The following is a 19,309-nucleotide window of genomic DNA, read 5'->3' as shown; positions in this document are numbered from 1 at the left end:
TTTTGGTTTCTTCTTTGATCTAATTCATGGGTTATTTAGAACTTTTATTTAATTTCCAAATACAGTAAAACCTTGGTTTGCAAGCATAATCATTCTGAAAAAATGCCTGTAATCCAAAGCACTTGTATATCAAAGGGAATTTCCCCATAAGAAATAATGGAAACTCAGGTGATTCATTCCACAACCCCAAAATATTCATATAAAAATGATTACAATAATGTAATACAATACAAAATAATAAAGAAATACAAAATATAAAGAAAAAGAATTAACCTGCACTAAGCTTTGAAAACCTTCGTGGCTGGGGTGAGGGAGATGACAGAGGCGGGTTATTGTGTAGGATGACTTTCACTGCCACTAATGGAATTTGACTACACTACAGTACTCGTAAACTCTTGTCATATACTGTTTTAATGTAACTGGCAATAAGGCAGCAGAGGAAAGGTCTATACCTGCAGGCAGCTTGACCTAGAATGAAGCAAAGCATTCCTAACCTTACTCTTGTATGGAAAAGCAAAGGACTATCCATAGGTGCTTTGAAGTGACAAAAATTTACACTAGTGGCAGTTGTGGGCACCTTCCAATGTTCTGAAAAATCACTGATTTCTCCCAAACACCATGGCCTGAGACCGAGCATCTGAGCATGAGAGACGATCTCCCATAATCCCGCAGCAAGAGAGAGAGAGAGAGAGAGAGAGAAGAACCATTGGCTCAGTTGTGATTATGTGGTGTTTGGCATCATGTACTACTCATATTGCAAGACATTGCTCATTTATCAAGTTAAAATTTACTAGAAATGTTCCCTCTTCTTGTGGAACACCTGCAGAACAAGTTCCTTGTAATCCAAGGTTGTACTGTATTTGGAGGATTTTGAAAGAGTTTTGTTTTATTTTAAAGTCTATTCATTTTGAGAGAGCACACGTGCACAAGCTGGGGAGGGGCAGAGAGAGAGGGGGAGAGAGAGAATCCAAAGCAGGCTTGACACTCACTGTGGAGCCCCATGTGGGTCTCAGTCCCATGACTGTGATATCATGACGTGAGCTGAAATCAAGAGTTGGATGCTCAACTGACTGAGCTAATCAGGTGCCCCAAGATTTTTCTGATATTGATTTAAAAAATTCCCTGTGGTAGGAGTACATACTTTGTCCAATTTGAATAGTTAAATTTGTTTGGTGGTGGTAGTGGTGTGTGTGTGTGTGAGATTTATGTTTATGTTTCAATACAGAATGCGTTTTATCTTGGTAAATCTCTTTTATTTTTATGTTTATTTTTGAGACAGACAGAGAGACAGAGTGGAAGTCAGGGAGGGACAGAGAGAGAGAGGGAGACACAAAATCCAAAGCAGGCTCCATGCTCTGAGCTGTCAGCACAGAGCTTGACATGGAGTTCAAACTTACGAAGCATGAGATCATGACCTGAGCCGAAGTCAGACTCTTAACCAACTGAGCCATCCAGGTCCCCCTCCAGCTTCAAGTTTTCTATTCGGTTCCTTTTTATAAGTTCTATCTGTTTTCTTGATATTCTCTATTGGTTGAGGTGTCAATTTCCTGATTTCTTTTAGTTCTTTTTCCATGGCTTCCTTTAGCTCTTTGAGTATATTTAAGACAGTTTTTGTCTAGTAAGTCTAATGTCTGTACTTTTCTTAATAGTTTTTGTTAATTTCTGTTTTTCTCATGTGAATGGAACATACTTTTTTATTTCTCTGCATTCCTCATAGTTTATTGTTGAAAACTGGGCATTTTGAGTTTTTACTCTGGAAATCAGATTCCTACCCATGCCCAGGATTAGGTGTTGCTGGCTGTAGGTTGTAGTTTGTTTAGTGACTTTTGAAACTATTTTAAAAAGAATTTTATTTAGATATAATTCACATACCACAGAGTGCACCCACATAAAGTTTATAATTCAGTGTTTTTTTAATAGATTTTCAGATAGGTGCAATCATTTCACAATCAAGTTAGTCAACACCCCTTTTTTCATTTTTCAAAAAAATTTTAATTAAATTCCAGTTAGTTAACATACAGTGTGATATTAGTTTCAGGTGTTCAGTATAATGATTCAACCCTTCTATTTTGGTCTATACCATTTTTGTAAAGACTATTCTTTGTTATGTGTTGTCTTTGAAGCCTGTTTATTTAGTTCTTAGTGAGTTGTTGGAAATTTTCTTAAATGAATGGAGAAAAGAAAAAAAAGGGAAAGGAAAGAATAGACTCCAGGTCTTTGCAAATTGGCTCTGTGCTGGAGCACTTACTTCTTGTTTTCATTGAACCTAAAGATTAACTACAGGTAAAAGCTTATTGTTTTCTGAGGTCTTTTAGTACATATGTCCTGCTGTGTACATGTGTCTGGATTTCTAGATTCTCTGGTATATGGGAGAGCTTTTTAAAGCTTCCTGGAGTTCCCTCTTCTACTATTTTCCATCACGTTACTTTATCCAGCTTTTTTTTTATTAGGATGGTTTATCTTTTTCTTTCTTTCTTTTTTTTTTTTTTAATTTAGACAGTTGGTTTCTTTATATGTAAAGTGGGTTTCTTATAGGTAGTGTGTAGTTGGGTGTTGCTTTTTAATCCAGTTTGACAGTTTCTGTCTTTTAACGAATATTTAGACCATGTGGTAAGTGGAATAATGGCCCCTAGGAGATGTTCATGTCCCCCTGTGAATATGTTACTTTACACGGTGTAAAATAATTAGGTTTTCAGATGGAATTTAAGTTGTTTATCAGCTGTCCTTAAAATGAGAAGATCCTGAAATACCCTATGGGCCCAGTAGAATCACATGAGCCCTTAGTATCTGAGAACTTTTCCTAGCAGAAATCAGAGAGATTTGAAGACAGAAGGAGAGGCGGGAGAAATTCAAAATGTAAGAGAGTCTTTGATCTTCTGTTGCTAGTTTTGAAGATGGGGGAAGGCAACCATGAGCTCAGACAGTTACTAGGAGTTATAACAGCCCTCAGCTGATAGACAGAAAGTAAATAGATTTCATTTATACAGTTGGAAGGGTCTTAATTATGCCAACAACTTGAATGATCAAAGAACAAATACAGAGTCTCCAGGAGGAATAAACCATGTAGGCATCTTGGTTTTAGCCTGGTAAGGCCTGTACCAGAGTTTTCTTGTTCAGAACTATAAGATAATTACTTTGTGTTGTTTCAAGACACTAAGTTTGTGGTAATTTGTTGTGTTAGCAATGGAAAACTAATATAAACTGTTTACATTTAATGTGATTATTGATTTACTTGGGTTTAATTCTACTTTCTTGCTATTCATTTGCTGTTTGTCCTTTGTGTTATTTGTACTTCTTTCACACTTTTCACACCTCATTTGGATTGAGTAATTTTTATATCACTTTCCCTCTATTTTGGGACTTATTAGCTCTGTGTTTTTTTAGTGGTTACTTTATGGTTTATCATACACATATTTAATATATAACAGCCTATCTTAAGTAATATGCTACTTCATATAGTGTTTCTCTTTTACTTGTCTTATCCTATTGAAAATATCTGTTTAAATGTGTCTCCCTATATTTGTCAGGACTATTTTGGATACAAGTGGATAGAAATTGAATCCAAAGTAGCTTGATAAAAAAAAAATGCTCTGATTGGTCTCGTATGGAATATTTGTTAATTCCTGAACAAAAAATGTTGTCATAGGGACAGAGGTGTTGATGAGCCAGACTAGGTTATGGACCCACCTTTATGATCAGAATGGCACTGGGTTGATTGCCTCCTGGATAACATGAAGTGGGTAAAGTTCCTGAAAGATCAGGTGATTGGATGGAAAACTATGCTTGACAGAAGAGAAACACTAGAGTTCTCATTTTCCACTACATTTCGAAGATAGACTGCCAGCTCCTGTAGGTCAGGTTTTGCTGTTGTTGTTTTTGCTTTAAATTACTTTTTAAAATGTAAGCAATATATGATTAAGTTATATTAAAAATTAAAGCAGCCTCCATAAGTTTAAAGACCCCCACTGGTCACCCCTTCCAAGGATGTAAACCCTCTACCACTGTCATGGGTGTGGTATACATTCTGTGCTATTCATTGACCTAGAATATGTATAGTTTATTTATTTCACATAAAAAGGTATCTAATTGTGCATATTGCTCTGCAGCATGTATTTTTTTTTAATTCAACAGATATCTTGTCAATCTACCCATAATACTGCATGTAGATGCACCTCATTCCTTTTAACTGCTGCATAGTGTTTTTTTAAATGGATATTCAGAAGTTTTTTTGTTTTAGATTGCTGCTCATTTGTTTCCTGTTTTTCATTATTATAAACAATGCTGCTGTGAACAACTTTGTATGTGCCTCATTGTGCGTATTTTTAAGTGGTTCTCTAGAGTATACATCTGGAGTTGGAATTTCTGGGTCAAACTCTTCATGGTTTTAAAATTGTGTTTGCTTACATTTTTTAATGAGTAAACTTTGAGCAGGAAGTAAATGCACATGGTAAAAAAATTGAAAAGTTTTGTAATGAGAAGTAATCTCTTTTATTCTGGAATGGTTCCTCAGTGATGCTTGATGGTCATAAATGTTAAATATTACAAGCCATTAATTTTATAATATGTCTCTCCATTTGGGTTTGTCTGATGTTCCCTCATATTTAGTTGTAGGTTATATGTCTTTGGTAAGAATAGCACACAAGTGAGGCTGATTTCTTCTTTCATCCTATCAAGTCATGCTTGATGTTTATTAATCCTATTACTGATGATGTTCAGTTTAATCACTTGATTAAGTTGTTGTGTGCCAGACTTTTACACTTTTCTTCTTTGTAATGACTTTTGTCAGGCGGTACTTTAAGACTATGTATATATCTTTTTATTCATCAAACTTGTCTTTCTCCATTCATTTATTCCTTTCTACTCAAATGGGCTCAGGGTTTTCTGTTTTATTTAGGTAAGTATAGTCTGTTACTATCAATATTTATTTTGATGTCCATATTGTCACAGGTTTGGACAGTGGGAGCCCCTTCAAACTAACTTCTGGGTACTTTTGACATATCTCCATCATTCTTTGAACATTTTCTTACTTTCTTATACAGCACCATATGTGTGTTGTGTAAGACCATCTGGTATTTTTGCTGCAGCAGTCCTAGAATAAGCCATTTCTGTAATATATCCTGGTTCTGTTAGCTGGAGTATGGTATCTAGAAGCCAAAATATGTGTGCTAAGGCTGCTAAGTGTGTTCATTGTTACTGGAGTATTGTTGTTCCCATTCCTTCTCAGTAGATACACACACACACACACAATATGCATCTATATTCATTCTACATCTATGGGTTTTCACTCTACACTATGAGTTTTCACTAGTACCTCCAATTACAATCAAACATCCATAACTGCAGGGTTAATTTTAGCTTCTTCCCTTTCCCTATCTGTAATCTCCTTCTGTAATAGTGGCTCCTATTATTATTTTTTAAATTACGATATAATCGACATTTAACAAGGCTCCTATGAATCTCAAAACAGGGAACACTATTGATATTTAGCAGACCAATATTAATTTTTCCTCTCTGTGAGCCACCCAGATGTCCCTTCCTCTCTCTGACTTGGGTTGTAGTAGGGCAATAATTTTACAACATCAAAGCATATATGACTGAGTTTTATTCGATAGTTTAATCTGCATGTATCCTCTTAGAAAATGTCAAATGGATAGAATCTCTAATTTCACATTTGTAGGTATTTATACTGTGTTATCACTATCTAGAGAAGCAGAGTCTCAGATTAATCATAGTTATACTTCCAATGAGGGAAATGAATTATTTGATATTAAATTGTCTATAGATTATTTGATATCTTACTGACTTTATATTTTTTTGGCAATTAAAACAACGGATTCCACGTTGCAACTATGAGTATCCCTCTTTGAATTTATTTAAAGCATTTATTTAAAAATTTTTCTCTTTAGTTGGAAAATCTTTTTGATAATTTCTAACCTGCCAGCTACCCTTTTACTTTCCAAGATTTATAGTAACATTAGAATCAAATATAAAATGTTAGACTTTTTCACATTTTAAGTGTTTATTTAAAAATTTTTTTTCTCATTACTTGAAAAATCTTTTTGATAATTTTCTGACCTCCCAGCTACCATTTTGCTTTCCAAGATTTATGGTTAACTTTGGAAGTAGATATAAAATGGAATACTTTTTCACACTTACATGTTTTAAAATGAAGGAATCTTTAGAGGTGATATTTTATTGATAACATATTTCCTCCTAGTAATTTGGAGTACCATAAATATACTCTCAACTATGGTTTTTCAGTTATTTGGCCTGATATCACTTTTCTACCTATCCATTTCCATGTATATGTCTTTATTTTTTTTAATGTTTATTTATTTCTGAGACAGAAAGAGAGCGTAATCAAGGGAGGGACAGAGAGAGAGAGAGAGGGAGACAGAGACTCTTAAGCAGGCTCCAGGCTCTGAGCTGTCAGCACAGAGCCCAATGCGGGCTCAAACCCACAAACTGTGAGACATGACCTGAGCCGAAGTTGGCCACTCAACCAACTGAGCCACCCAGGCGCCCCATGTTTATGTCTTTGAATATGATATGTGCTGACCAGGCTGGACTTCTCTGAACTCCAATTTTGATTACTGAACAAGTTATTTCTATATTTATTTTAGATGTCAAATAGGAAGCTTAAATCAACATGTATAAAATAAAAACCTTGTTTTTGTTTGTTCTTTTTAATTCAACCTTATCTTCTCACATTTTTCCCTAGCTCAGTGAATCTTTCTTTAGGTTTCTCAGGTCAAAACTTTGGAGTCCACTTAACCTTCTTTCTCACTTTTATGTCCTGTAATTTGTCCATCATTAAATCTTTTATACTGTATCCAGAATCTATTCAATTCTGTTTCCTTTTTCTCTATCATACTGGTTCAAGCCACCATCATCTCTGGTCTGAATTCTTAAAGTAGCCTCCCAATTGTCTTCCTCCTCCTTTGTGTACTTTATAATCTACTTTCTACCTTGAAGCCAGAGTAATTTTTTAAAAATGTGTATCATTTTACATCACTGCTCAAAACTTTCAAGATTCTCTTTTTAACAGAAAATAACCCCAGTGGCCTCTCATTACCTTCCATACGATCTCCATATGGCCTCATCTCCAACATTCTTTCCTTCCCTTATTCTACTCTAGCTATGCTACTGGCCTTCTTGCTGTTCTTTGAACATTTGCCTACCTCAGGGCCTTTGCAATTATTATTCTCTCAGGCTGGAATCCTCTTTACTCTCACGTTTGTTTGGCTTAAATGCTTCAGTTTGTTTGTTTGTTTTTATATCTCTGCTCAAATATCACCTTACCAAAAAGAGCTTTCTTGATTGACCTAGGTAAAATAGCATTTAACTCTTACATGCTCCCTATTTCTTTTTTCCTATTGAATATTTTTTTTTCTCATAGCCCGCACTAGACTATAAAGTCCATAGACTCAAAGGCTTTGTTTTTTTTTTTTAGGTGTCCTCAGTGTTTGGAACAGTGCCTAGCATGTAATTGGTGTTCAATTAATATTTGTGTAATAAATACATGAAAGCACCTTATGAGAGAAAGAATCTGTTTTGTTCAGATTCTAAGGGTACCAGCTGAGTCAAGACACTTCCTGATCCTTCCTTGTCTTCCCTTTGTCTGGCTCCATCTCTGGTGAAAGCAGAGGCAAATTTGTATGTGGATCTGGGTAAGGGGTGGGTAAGAAAATGGCATGGCAGGGAAATAGAGAAAAGGAAGACAATATCTTTCTTTCCTCCCAGCCTAAAAGTACTACCAATTTGACAGAGGGAATTTTTCACTTTAAGTGTATTTGGTGTTTTGATTATTAAATTAGAGTGGACATTTTAATTACGGAGCTAGATTATTCTAGCTCTAAACACTCTAAAGTAGAATGTTTAAGGAAATTATGGGATCTCTTTTCACCCAACTTTTCCTTCAAAGAGTAGGAGAAAAATGAGTCTGTGGATTGGTTACAAAGGGCCTGTGACGGGAACACATGAATTTTTTGTTTGTCACTCTTCCCACCCCCCCATATTCTCTGGAGTTCTGCTTTTTCAACCCAATGGTTACCCTTCTATTGTGGTTTTTATCATAATGCTTAGTAGTCTATTGTTTACGTGTTTGTCTCCTTTACTAGACTCTGAGCTCAAGAAGAGAGGGCCAGTGTTTTATTAATCCTGTTTATCTAAAACCCGCCATGGAGTCTGATAAATAGCAACCATTTAGTATTGTTGAACAATCTCCTGCCCCCATCTCAATTCGAGGATTATTTGAATATCAAAAATACCTTGAGTATCAAATATGCAGTAGTTGGTGATACAAAGGAGGCTAACTGCTTAGATATTTAAAGAGATTATATTGTATTCTAAGATTTATATCCATTTATCATGATGAAAACTCCCATTCTTTTTTTTTAATTTTTTTTTAATATTTATTTTTGAGAAAGTGACAGACAGAGCATGAATGGGGAAGGGGCAGAGAGAAAGGGGACAGGGAATCTGAAGCAGGCTCTAGGCTCTGAACTGTCAGCACAGAGCCCGACATGGGGCTCGAACCCACAAACCCTGAGATCATGACCTGAGCCAAAGTTGGACACCCAACTGCCTGAGCCACCCAGGTGCCAGATGAAAACTCCCATTGTAAGGGAAAACACTTTACTTTTGAAATATATCACAGGAGTGGCTTTATCTTTTCCTTCTTGCTCAAGCTCTTAGCTACCTAATCTGTGTCCCTGTTGCAGCAGGACATGAATGTGACTTCTATGGAGCATGGTTGTTTGGAATAAATACTAAAATAATCCCCTTCCCTCCATAACTGGTATGGCTGTGATTTCTTTTTAAAGGTAGAGACTGAATCCTCATTACTTAAAAGTATGAAAGTCAACATCTTGTGTATTCTTGTGGCAAATGCAAAAAATTGACAGTGTTTTCAAAGACTGTGAAGAAGCTCTGTGTTTCAGTATGAAAACTATAGCATTACTATCACTGTGATCCAGAGATGAAAGTTATAAAACATTTTGGCTCAATGATATGCCACATGAATTTAATAATTTTTATATGGATAATCATTTTCCAAACAAACTGTAGCCATGACTTAATCCCTCCTAGAAAGACAGGAGTATATCTTTTTTAAGTTTTATTTATTTATTTATTTATTTATTTATTTATTTATTTATTGAGAGAGAGAGAGAGACAGAGTGTGCACAAGAAAGGGAGGGGCAGAGAGAGAGGGGGACAGAGGATATGCAGTTGGTTCTGTGGGGGCGGCAGAGAGCCTGATGTGGGGCTCGAACCCATGAACCATGATAACGTGACACAGCCAAAGGCAGATGCTCAACCAACTGAGCCACCAAGGCACCCCAGGAGTGTATCTTCAAACAAACTGCCTAAGCTGTTTATTCACAGTTTGCTTTTTGATTCAGCAAGATGGATTATGACGGGAAACAACCATAGCTGTGACAGCTTTGACTGCATCCCACCTGGCATATAATCCTTTTCTCCTTAAAAAGCTCTCCAAGTTCATAACTCTACAAAAGGATTAATCAAAGCCATTGGAGGGGTGCCTTGACTTGGGAATGGAGGAGGGGGGGATTTAATATGCCAACTTAAAAAATCCATTGTTATAGGAAAGATCTTGGGTCCTTTTATTTGTATAGTGAAGGCAACCCAACTATGAATCTTATTTGAACAATGGGGCACTTGGGCTGACAATGAGGTGAATTAAAAACATTTAGGGCCTTTCTCACTGATTTTAGTGAATCTTTCCTGTCAAGGACAGCCCAGTGAACCTTCTTTGGGCACAGTGAAGCTGCCAATTGCCTGGCCTGAAACACATCATTTCATCCACGGCACTCATCCACGATCGCATTATGTACAACACACACATGTGAATGTGAAACCTCCTCCACCGTATTCATTAGCTTATCTCCTTTTTCTAGTATGGTTGCATCACCTTCATTCCCCTCACCCTGGGTAGAACTGTCAGTAGGGAAGAAAAGAAAAATTATAATAGTCTTTCAGTGTATGGGAGAGTTCCAGACAGAGGAGTTGCAAAATATAGGACTAAATGGCTACCAAGTCTTTCTTTCAGTTCTGTGACATCATGCAAGATACCTCACGGTTAGAATATTTGAGTTAGTGTTTGTTGTTTGAGGCCAGCAGCCGTCTACTTTGTGATATGAGTATATTGGTTAATCTTCATCACTCATGAAACGTGTAGCAGATAATTTTCCATTAAGAATTCAAATGCTGATGTTTAAGAATAAATTACTTTAAAAAATGAGAGTTAGATCAAAGCTGCTTTTGTTTATAGTAAAATTATTTTTCCTTTACTCGCACTGAAACAGCAGAAGAGAGGGTGGAGTTAACATGGAGAATTGCTGACTATGTCTATGGGAGCGTGACATTCCTGGGAGGACATGTTAAGAACCAGATCAAGGCCCAAAGGCCCTATAAAATAGAAGCGATAGATGGCAAAATTAGATAGTCTTACACTCCTTCATACTCTGTCATCATTCCCTGTGTGGAAAGTAATTTGGTGTCTGATGTTTCCTTCTTCAAGTAGTTTTTGAGGCTTGGTTTCTAATATATAGCTACTTAGCATGCATTCAATCATATACGTTAAAAGAAAGGAAACTCTTCAGTGAGAAACCATAAATCAAATCTTGCTTTGAGAATGAACTGTGGATTTCAACTACTTTATCAAACTTTGTATGTGAGTTGTTATGAAGTGCCAGCATTGTTTGCATCTGATGTCTTCTCCCTTTATTGCACACCTATGATGGAAGTGTTGAGCAGGAGGACAGAGGCGCAAGGGTTCTCAACCAATGGGAAAAGGAAATACATTTTTAAAATTTGGTGTTTGGTCCCAGATGGTTTGGGTCATTCAAGAGTGGCAGTCTATTAAAATGTGGATGTGTGGATATGGTGTCATCTGTTCAGGATATTCTAGTAACAACCAATCTTTGAAACTCTGAGTTTCAAGTTTAAGAAAAGCATGAAATGAGAACGTAGAATTATACAGGTCGTTTTCCCTCTTAGATTTTGATGGGTGTGTACAATTAACTTGATGCTTTTTTGTCTTTTGATTATTCAATTTAATTCTTGCTTTAATATTTTTCTCTTTAATATTGTAATGGTTCTTGTGTTTTGCACATTTTGCACCATTATTTCAGGTCTGTTGGACCTGGGTTTCAAGTACAACTTGTTCAAATTGTTGCACTTTTAGCAATACCTTGGAGATATATTGGATTCTGGCATAATCTTCTTTTCTGATTTTATGTTCCTATGTTTACTGATGTCAGTTAAGAACTGTGGTTTATGTATACATTTTTCTATTTGTAACATGTCTAAGTGCCTTACTAAAGATATGAATTAAAAGTATTAATATCTGGAATAGATAAATTCATATTTAATTTTTAGTCTGTACATATATAACATTCATTTTCAATGTGTATATAGTCACAGATATTTTTCAGTGGCATTTGAAATTAAATTTTAATTTTTTATTCCATTTTTCTTTGAAAGTGATCAGGATACCTGATTAAGGAATCAGATTTCAACTTTTTGTGTATGAAATGAATGTTTTTTGCTTTTACCTTTTAGGTAACAAGTGTACTTTTAGGAGACCTAAGGTTTGGGGATGGGGCAATTGCAGAGAGTTCCCAGAATGAGGGTGTTAATTCTCTGAAGAAGCATAACTCTGAAGCTTCTATGTAGTGACAATTGTTTGGCACTGGCCTAGCACAAGCAGGTTTTAACATGCAAATCCTGTTTTGTTGCTCTTGTTTTCCTGGTACCCAAACAAAACCAAGATAATCATTTTCATCCCACCCACCACTGCTCAAACTGGGCTTTTATTCAGTAAAGAATGACACTTTATTTTTGAAAGTCTGAGTTCTGTGGAAATACTCAGGCTAAAAACAGGGGAGGAAAACAAATAATTTGTTAAGTGATGACCATATGGCTAACATTATACTAAATGATATCAAATAGGAAAAAAAAAGTCAACATTTCTATGAACAGGGACCTCCGGACAGGGCATACATAGGAGGCAATTAATAAACAACACATGTTTCGTATAGGATTGGCATAATGCAAAAATTGTGGTTATGGACCCCTTGAAAAATCTATTATAAGAGTAATACATGGTCACACAAAATTTGTATGCAGTTTTGGGGGGTGCAACCAAGAACCCCTAAAATAGAGAACAGGACAATAATTTTAGGTCATCATTTCTTCACTATTTATTCAGAGAAATCTTAGCTAAGGACATTTATTACTTTCCTCTTCTTTCATAGCACCATTTATCTCACCTTAGATGTTCATGGTTATAAATTAGCATTTATTTGTGTGATTATTTGCTGAACATCTGTATCCTTAACCTGACTGTAAGCTCCATGGAGTCAGAAATAATATCCTTACTCATTGTTTTATTCTTCATGATGAGCACAGTCCCTGGGGCCTAATAATCACATAAATACCTGTTGAATAAGTCAACAAATGAATGAGGGTATGGCATTAAATACAGAAGTTGGAGAATACAGCTAGAGTTATGTGTGCTAGAATTGTCAAAGTAAATTTCAGGGGGGGACAGCACCAGTTCAAATCATTTTTATTGAGCACTTACCATGGGTAGGGCCTTGGGCTATGCATGGGGTGGGAGTGATATCTAGAGTTTGTTTGTGAAAGGTAGGAAGATTTGATACTCACAGAGGTCACTTGGGAAATAGCAGGGAAACTTAAAGAGTTCTGTGAGTAAATACAGTGGATGAGAAAACTAGCACCCCTGGTAGATGATGGATAATTGCAGAAAACATGGTGGGACCAAGTTCTGAACTGTTTTGACCAAGATATAAGACAGGCTAGATTCTTCATAAGCAGACCTTGTGATGAGGTTTTGTGTGCAAGTGATTTCTTAAGAAGGTCCTCCCAGATGAAATGAGTAAGGGAGTGAAAGGAAGGAGAAAAAGCCAAGCAAGGGTATGTGTGTTTTTAGGTAAAGTCCCTGTCTTAGTCTGGTCCTGCGAGGCCGTTCCAAAGTGCAAATTATACTCAGAATATGCCCGGATCCATAGACATTTATACTCCCACATTACTTAGGTATTGATTAAGGGCTACCCCAAGGGATATAAATCCCCAACCCTGTTTTCTCTGCAGGAGCAAAGAGGCTTTAGTCACACGAGGGCCATTATCAGAGAGAGTAGCATGTGCTGATGGTCATTAGAAACAAATCACTCTGGGGCACCTGGGTGGCTCAGGCAGTGAAGCATCCAACACTTGATTTTGGCTCAGGTCATGATATCACCAGTTCTTGAGTTTGAACCCTGCCTCTGGCTCCTTCAGCTGACAGTGCAGAGCCTGCTTGGGATTCTCTCTCTCTCCTTCTCTCTCTACCCCTCTGGCACTTACTCTCTCTCTCAAAATAAATAGATTAACTGAAAGAAAAAAAATCACACTGAAGCATGGGATGGGCACATAGAAAGGAATGGGAAAGAATCTGAGCATATTACCTGCAGGGTCTGCTACAGGAGTTCTAGTTTGACTTCATAGGCAGTAGAGATTCATCACAGTGGTTCCCAGACCTGGCTGTCCATTAAAAACACCCGAGAAACCTTTAAAGAAAATTTAATGACAGGGCTCCGTCCCAGGTGAATTAAATCAGAACCTTTTTAGGTAGAACTTGGGCATCAATGCTTTTAAAAGCTCCTCCTCTGGGACCAAAGAATTGACTGGAGTATAGGCTCATGGGGAAGGGTGTGGCAGGATGTAAGTACTATGTTAGGGAGATAATTGGGCAGGGTTTTAAAGGCTAGAGTGAAGGGAGAAAAGAAACCCTGGAGACTAGAGTATTGGCAAAAGTTGATGATGTGGATTGCAGTGATGGCAGGAAAAATGGGAGACAGAGGAACAAACTTGAGACATACTTAAGGGGAAACCCAGGAAATTTAGTAACTGATTGAAAATGAGGGCTTGAAGGGATAGAGGGGTCAAAGTTGGCTTGAAGATTTCCAGGCTGGGAGTCTGGCTTTGAAGCAATGTTCATTGAGATATTGTGATGCTCAGACAGTATGGAAAATTGTGTCAGTAAAGCCCTTTGACATTTTCAGATGTAAAAGGGATGATGGTTATTATCAATGAGAAAGCGTATGCTGGGGCCTAGATTATTCTTGAGTCACAACTTAGAATTCTGCTAACTCTTGGGGCGCCTGGGTGGCTCAGTCAGTTAAGCATCTGACTTCGGCTCAAGTCAGGATCTCGCGTTTCTTGAGTTTGAGCCCCGCGTCAGGCTCTGTTCTGACAGCTCAGAGCCTGGAGCCTGCTTCGGATTCTGTCTCCCTCTCTCTCTCTGCCCCTCCCCTGCTCATGCTCTGTCCTCTCTGTCTCAAAAATAAAGAAAATATGTTTAAAAAATTTAGAATTCTGCTAACTCTTTCAGACTAAAAGTGATTGTTTAAATCAAAGATCTGTAATATAATTAAATATATCTTAGGTGGCCTGGGAAATTTGTTCCCATGGAACGTGGAGCTTGGGTATTCAGAAGATGGTGTTCATCATCCTCTGTCGTACTGTGTAACAGTATTTTAGTTGACAGGTTTGCCATTGGTTAGTTCTGCTATTTTTATTATTGCTAAATATATGTTTATGGCCATCTATCTTATCTTTTTAGTCATAAATTATAACCCTTGAGGGAACATACATTACTAGATATATCGTTAACATTTTATGTTCTTTTAAAAATGTGGTGTGGTTCCTTTTATGTTTGTGGAATAGTGGGAACAACTTTTCTCACTTGACACAGTAATTGTGCAAGCAATTGAAATTACATATTTTGCCCTAATTGTGTAATATTTCCTTATATGCACAAGGCAAAAAATAGTCATAACGACTGGTGCCACTCATTTTGTACAATACTTCTCAACAAATCCCATGAAGAGTCCGGTAAGGTAGGAAAGTAAGTACTAGTATCCCCACTTGACATGTGTAATAGTTGATGCCGGTACAGTGACTTGCCCATGGTTGCTGAGTATATAAAGTGGTGGGAAGGAAGCACGAAATCAGGACTTTGGTTTCCCAACTCAAATCTCTTTCCTTTATGTACTTCTTTCTCATTGGAAAGCATTGGAAAGTGATTCTTCTGAGTTCTGCTCTTCCTAGGTGTAGTGATCATTGTGATTTGGTTCTCTTACTGGCCAAATGGGAGCTGTGGCTTTTAATTTGGAGCCACAGAAGTGGCAACAGCCACTGATCTCACTTTGATACTATCTGTTGGGTGCCAGAGAATGTGCTTGGCATTTTACAAACATTTGCCTAATCTTCTCAATAATCCTATATGGTAGGTAAGTAATAACCCAATTTTGTAAATAAGAAAACTGATGTTGTCTTGACAGAATGAGGTTTTTCTTTCACAAATTACAACAGTTGTATTTATTGTCAGTAGAGTTCAAAGGAAAGAAGAAATGGAAAAATGTATTCCTAATTTTAAAGTTCACACCATAGACAAATATTTATTGCAACCAAACTCTTCAAATAGCTTTCTTAATTGTATGCTTAATGTTTGACTTAGATTTCGATATGATTGATTAATTTCTAATGATAGTTCTTTTTAGAATCATTTCTTCCTGTCTCCCCTAAGACACATGTTAGTTTTTAAAGCCTGAAAAATTTTTGGATAATGAAGTAGGGTAATCCTCCCTTCTCCACGATGGTATAGTCTAAGACCCCCAGTGGATGCCTGAAACCGCAAAAAGTACTGAGCCCTATGTATGATATGTTATTTCCTCTACATACATACCTATGGTAATGTTTAAATTTTTGTGAAGTTTTATTTTGTTTTTTAATTAAGCAAAAAACCCAAAACCCTTAATGTTTATTTTTGGGAGAGAGAGAGAGAGAGAGAGAGAGAGAATGAATCATAATCAGGCTCTGCATTCAGTGTGTAGTCTGACTCTGTGCTGGATCCCAAGATTGTGGGATCATGACTTGAACCGAAATCAAGAGCCAGACCAACAACTGGCAGAGCCACCCAGGCACCCCTTAAGTTTTTATTTTAATTTAATTCTAGTTAGTTAACATGCAGTGCTATATTAGTTTCAAGTGTACAATATAGTGATTCCACAATTCCATACATCACCTGGTGCTCATCATGACAAGTGCACTCTTTAATCCCCATCATCTATTTAACCCATCCCCCACCGACCTCTCTTCAGTGCTAACCATCAATTTATTCTCTAAGAGTTAATAGTCTGTTTCTTGATTTCTCTGTCTCCCTTATTTTTCTCCCTTTGTTGTTTCTGAAATTCCACATATGAATGGAATCATATGGTATTTGTCTTTCTCTGACTTATTTCACCTAGCGTTATACTCGTTAGCTCCATGCATATCGTTGCAAATGGCAAGATTTGATTCCTTTTATGGCTGAGTAATATGACATTATATATCTTCTTTTCCTCTTCATCTATTGATGGACACCGGGCTGCTTCCATAGCTTGGCTATCGTAAATAATGCTGCTGTAAACATAGGGGTGCATATATCCCTTTGAAATAGTGTTCTTGTAGTCTTTGGGTAAATACTCAGCAGTGAAATTACTGGGTCATAAGGTAGCTCTATCTTTAATTTTTTGAGGAACCTCCATACTGTTTTCTGTAGTGGCTGCAGCAGTTTGCATTCCCACCAACAGTGCAAGAGGGTTCCTTTTTGTACACATCCTCACCAACACCTGTTACTTCTTGTGTTCTTGATTCTAGCCATCCTGACAGGTGTGAGGTGGTACTGCATTGTAGTTTTGATTTGCAATTCCTTGATGATAAATGAAGATGAGCATCTTTCATCTTTTCATGTGTCTGTCGGCCATTCTTTGGAAAATTGTTCCTGCCTTCCATCCAGTTTTAATTGGATTATTTGTTTTTAGGGTGTTGAGTTTTATAAGTTCTTTGTCTATGTTGGATACTAACCCTTTGTTGGCTATGTCATTTGCTAATAAATATCTTTTCCCATTCCATAGGTTGCCTTTTAGTTCTGAGGATTGTTTCCTTGCTGCGCAGGAGCTTTTTATGTTGAAGTGGTCCCAATAGTTTATTTTTGCTTTTGTTTTCCTTGCCTCAGGGGACCTATCTAGAAAAAAGTTGCTATGGCCGATGTCCGAGAAGTTACTACCTGTGTTCTCTTCTAGGGATTTTTTTATGGTTTCAGGTCTCACATCTAGGTCTTTAATTCATTTTGAATTGATTTTTGTATGTGGTGGAAGAAAGTGGTCCAGTTTCAATCTTTTACATGTTGCTGTCTAGTTTTCCCAGCAACATTTGTGGAAGAGACTGTCTTTTTTCCATTGGATATTCTTTTTTTCCGTTGGATATTCTTTTTTCCATTGGATATTCCTTCCTGCTTTGGCAAACATTACTTGACCATATAATTGTGGGTTTCTTTCTGGGTTTTCTCTTCTGTTCCATTTATCTGTGCACCTGTTTCTGTGTTAGTGCCATACTGTCTTAATTATGACAGCTTTGTAATATAACTTGAAGTCTGGAATTGTGATGTCTCCAGCTCAGCTTTGCTTTCCTTTGTCAAGATTGCTTTGGCTATTCGGGGTCTTTAGTGGTCCATACAAATTTTAGGATTATTGTTGTATCTGTGAAAAATGCTGTTGGTCTTTTGACCGGGATTACATTAAATGTGTAGATTGCTTTGGGTAATATAGACATTTTAACAATATTTGTTCTTCCATTCCATGAGCATGGAATGTCTTTCCATTTCTTGGTGTGGTCTTGAATTTCTTTCATCAGTGTTTTGCAGTTTTTAGAGCATACATGTTTCACCTCTTTAGTTAGATTTATTCCTAGGTATCCTATGATTTTTGATGCAATTGTTTTTAAAGTTTCTTTGTTTTTGTTTATTGTTTTTCTTTCTTTTCTTTTTTTTTTTTCTGAGAGACACAGTGTGTGCACACTCATGTGAATTGGGGAAGGGGAGAGGGAGAGAGAAAATTAAGCAGGCTCCATACTCAGTGCAAGCCAACATGGGGCTTGATCTCAGAGCCGTGAGATCATGACTTGAGCTGAAATCAAGAGTTGGAGGCTTAACTGATTGAACCACCCAGGCACCCCTAATTTGTTGCCATTGTAAATGGAGATTTCTTAATTTCTCTTTGTGCTGCTTTATTATTGGTGTATACAAATGCAACAAATTTGTGTACATTAGTTTTGTATCCTGCAACCTTACTGAAGTAAAGTGTTTTCTTCTACATTCATACTTATGATAAAGTTTAGTTTCATTGATTATGTACACTAAGAGATTAACAACAATAGAAAACAATAAAATACAACAGTTTTAACTTACTATAATACAAATCACCCGAATGTGGTCTCTCTCTCAAGATATTTTATTGTACTGTACTCATTCTTTTACGTGTGGATGATGTGAGATGGTAAAATGCATGCGTGATGAGATGAAGTGAGGTGAATGATATAGGCATCGTGATGTAGTGTTAGGCTACTACTGACCTTGATGATTGGTCAGAAGGAGGATAATATGCTTCCTGACTGAAGTTGACCTTGGGTAACTAAAATCTCTTAAAGTAAAATCATGCTTAAGGGTGGGGGGGGGGGCTACTGTATTATTTGTGACCTTTTTTTTTTTTTTTTGGTGGTCAAAGACGGCTTTATTTCAAACTTCGCACATAACAAATGAAAGGGCTGGTTATGAAACGGCCTATTTGTGACCATTTGTAGTGGAGTAAAGATTATGTCTGTTGTATATACATATTATCCTGGTGTTATTCTTATGGTTCATTATGGGGATTTTCTCTCCAGCACCTATTCTTAAATCAGTGGGTGGAAGCATTTATTTAAACAATTATTTCATTCACTAACCCTTAATAACAATTCTTCTAAGAATAGGCAAATAGGAGTGTTTAAGAAAAAATTGGCCTAAGTTGAAAGAGAAGTGTGGCCTTTGCCCCCAGTCTTAAGAGGTAACCTCTAAACTCTTGCAATTTCTTGCTGTGAGTGTCTTTGTTAGTCATGGTGGGCCCCTTGGACACATTTGGTAGTGTATTGTTAAAAAAGTGATTCATGGTGGGCCCCTCAGACCACATGGTGTCAGATGAACTTCTGGGAAGTATGTGCACTGGAGACTGAATGAAACCATGTAGACAGTTATTCAGTCAATCATGTCTATATATTAAACCCCAAATAAAAACTCTAAGTATGGAAACTTGGGTGAGCTTCTTTAGCCGGCAGTGCTCTTACAGTATTGGTCATACTTTGGTGCTGGGAGAGTTAATGTGTCCCTGAAGATGAAGAAAACTTTGCATCATGAACTCTTCCAGAC

At 36.9% G+C, this 19,309-nt stretch overlaps 1 protein-coding gene across 1 annotated transcript in view; it reads left to right on the top strand.

Moving 5' to 3' along the window:
• The window catches only part of LOC106989185 (spermatogenesis-associated protein 31D1-like), a 212,894-nt gene that overhangs the window by 188,308 nt on the left and 5,277 nt on the right, over nucleotides 1-19,309 (top strand). The window lies entirely within an intron of this gene.

The sequence above is a fragment of the Acinonyx jubatus genome, chromosome D4, assembly GCF_027475565.1.
Source record: "Acinonyx jubatus isolate Ajub_Pintada_27869175 chromosome D4, VMU_Ajub_asm_v1.0, whole genome shotgun sequence".
Lineage (NCBI taxonomy): Eukaryota > Metazoa > Chordata > Mammalia > Carnivora > Felidae > Acinonyx > Acinonyx jubatus.
Note: the sequence above shows the minus strand (reverse complement) of the source record. Positions and strands in the feature narration are given on the sequence as shown.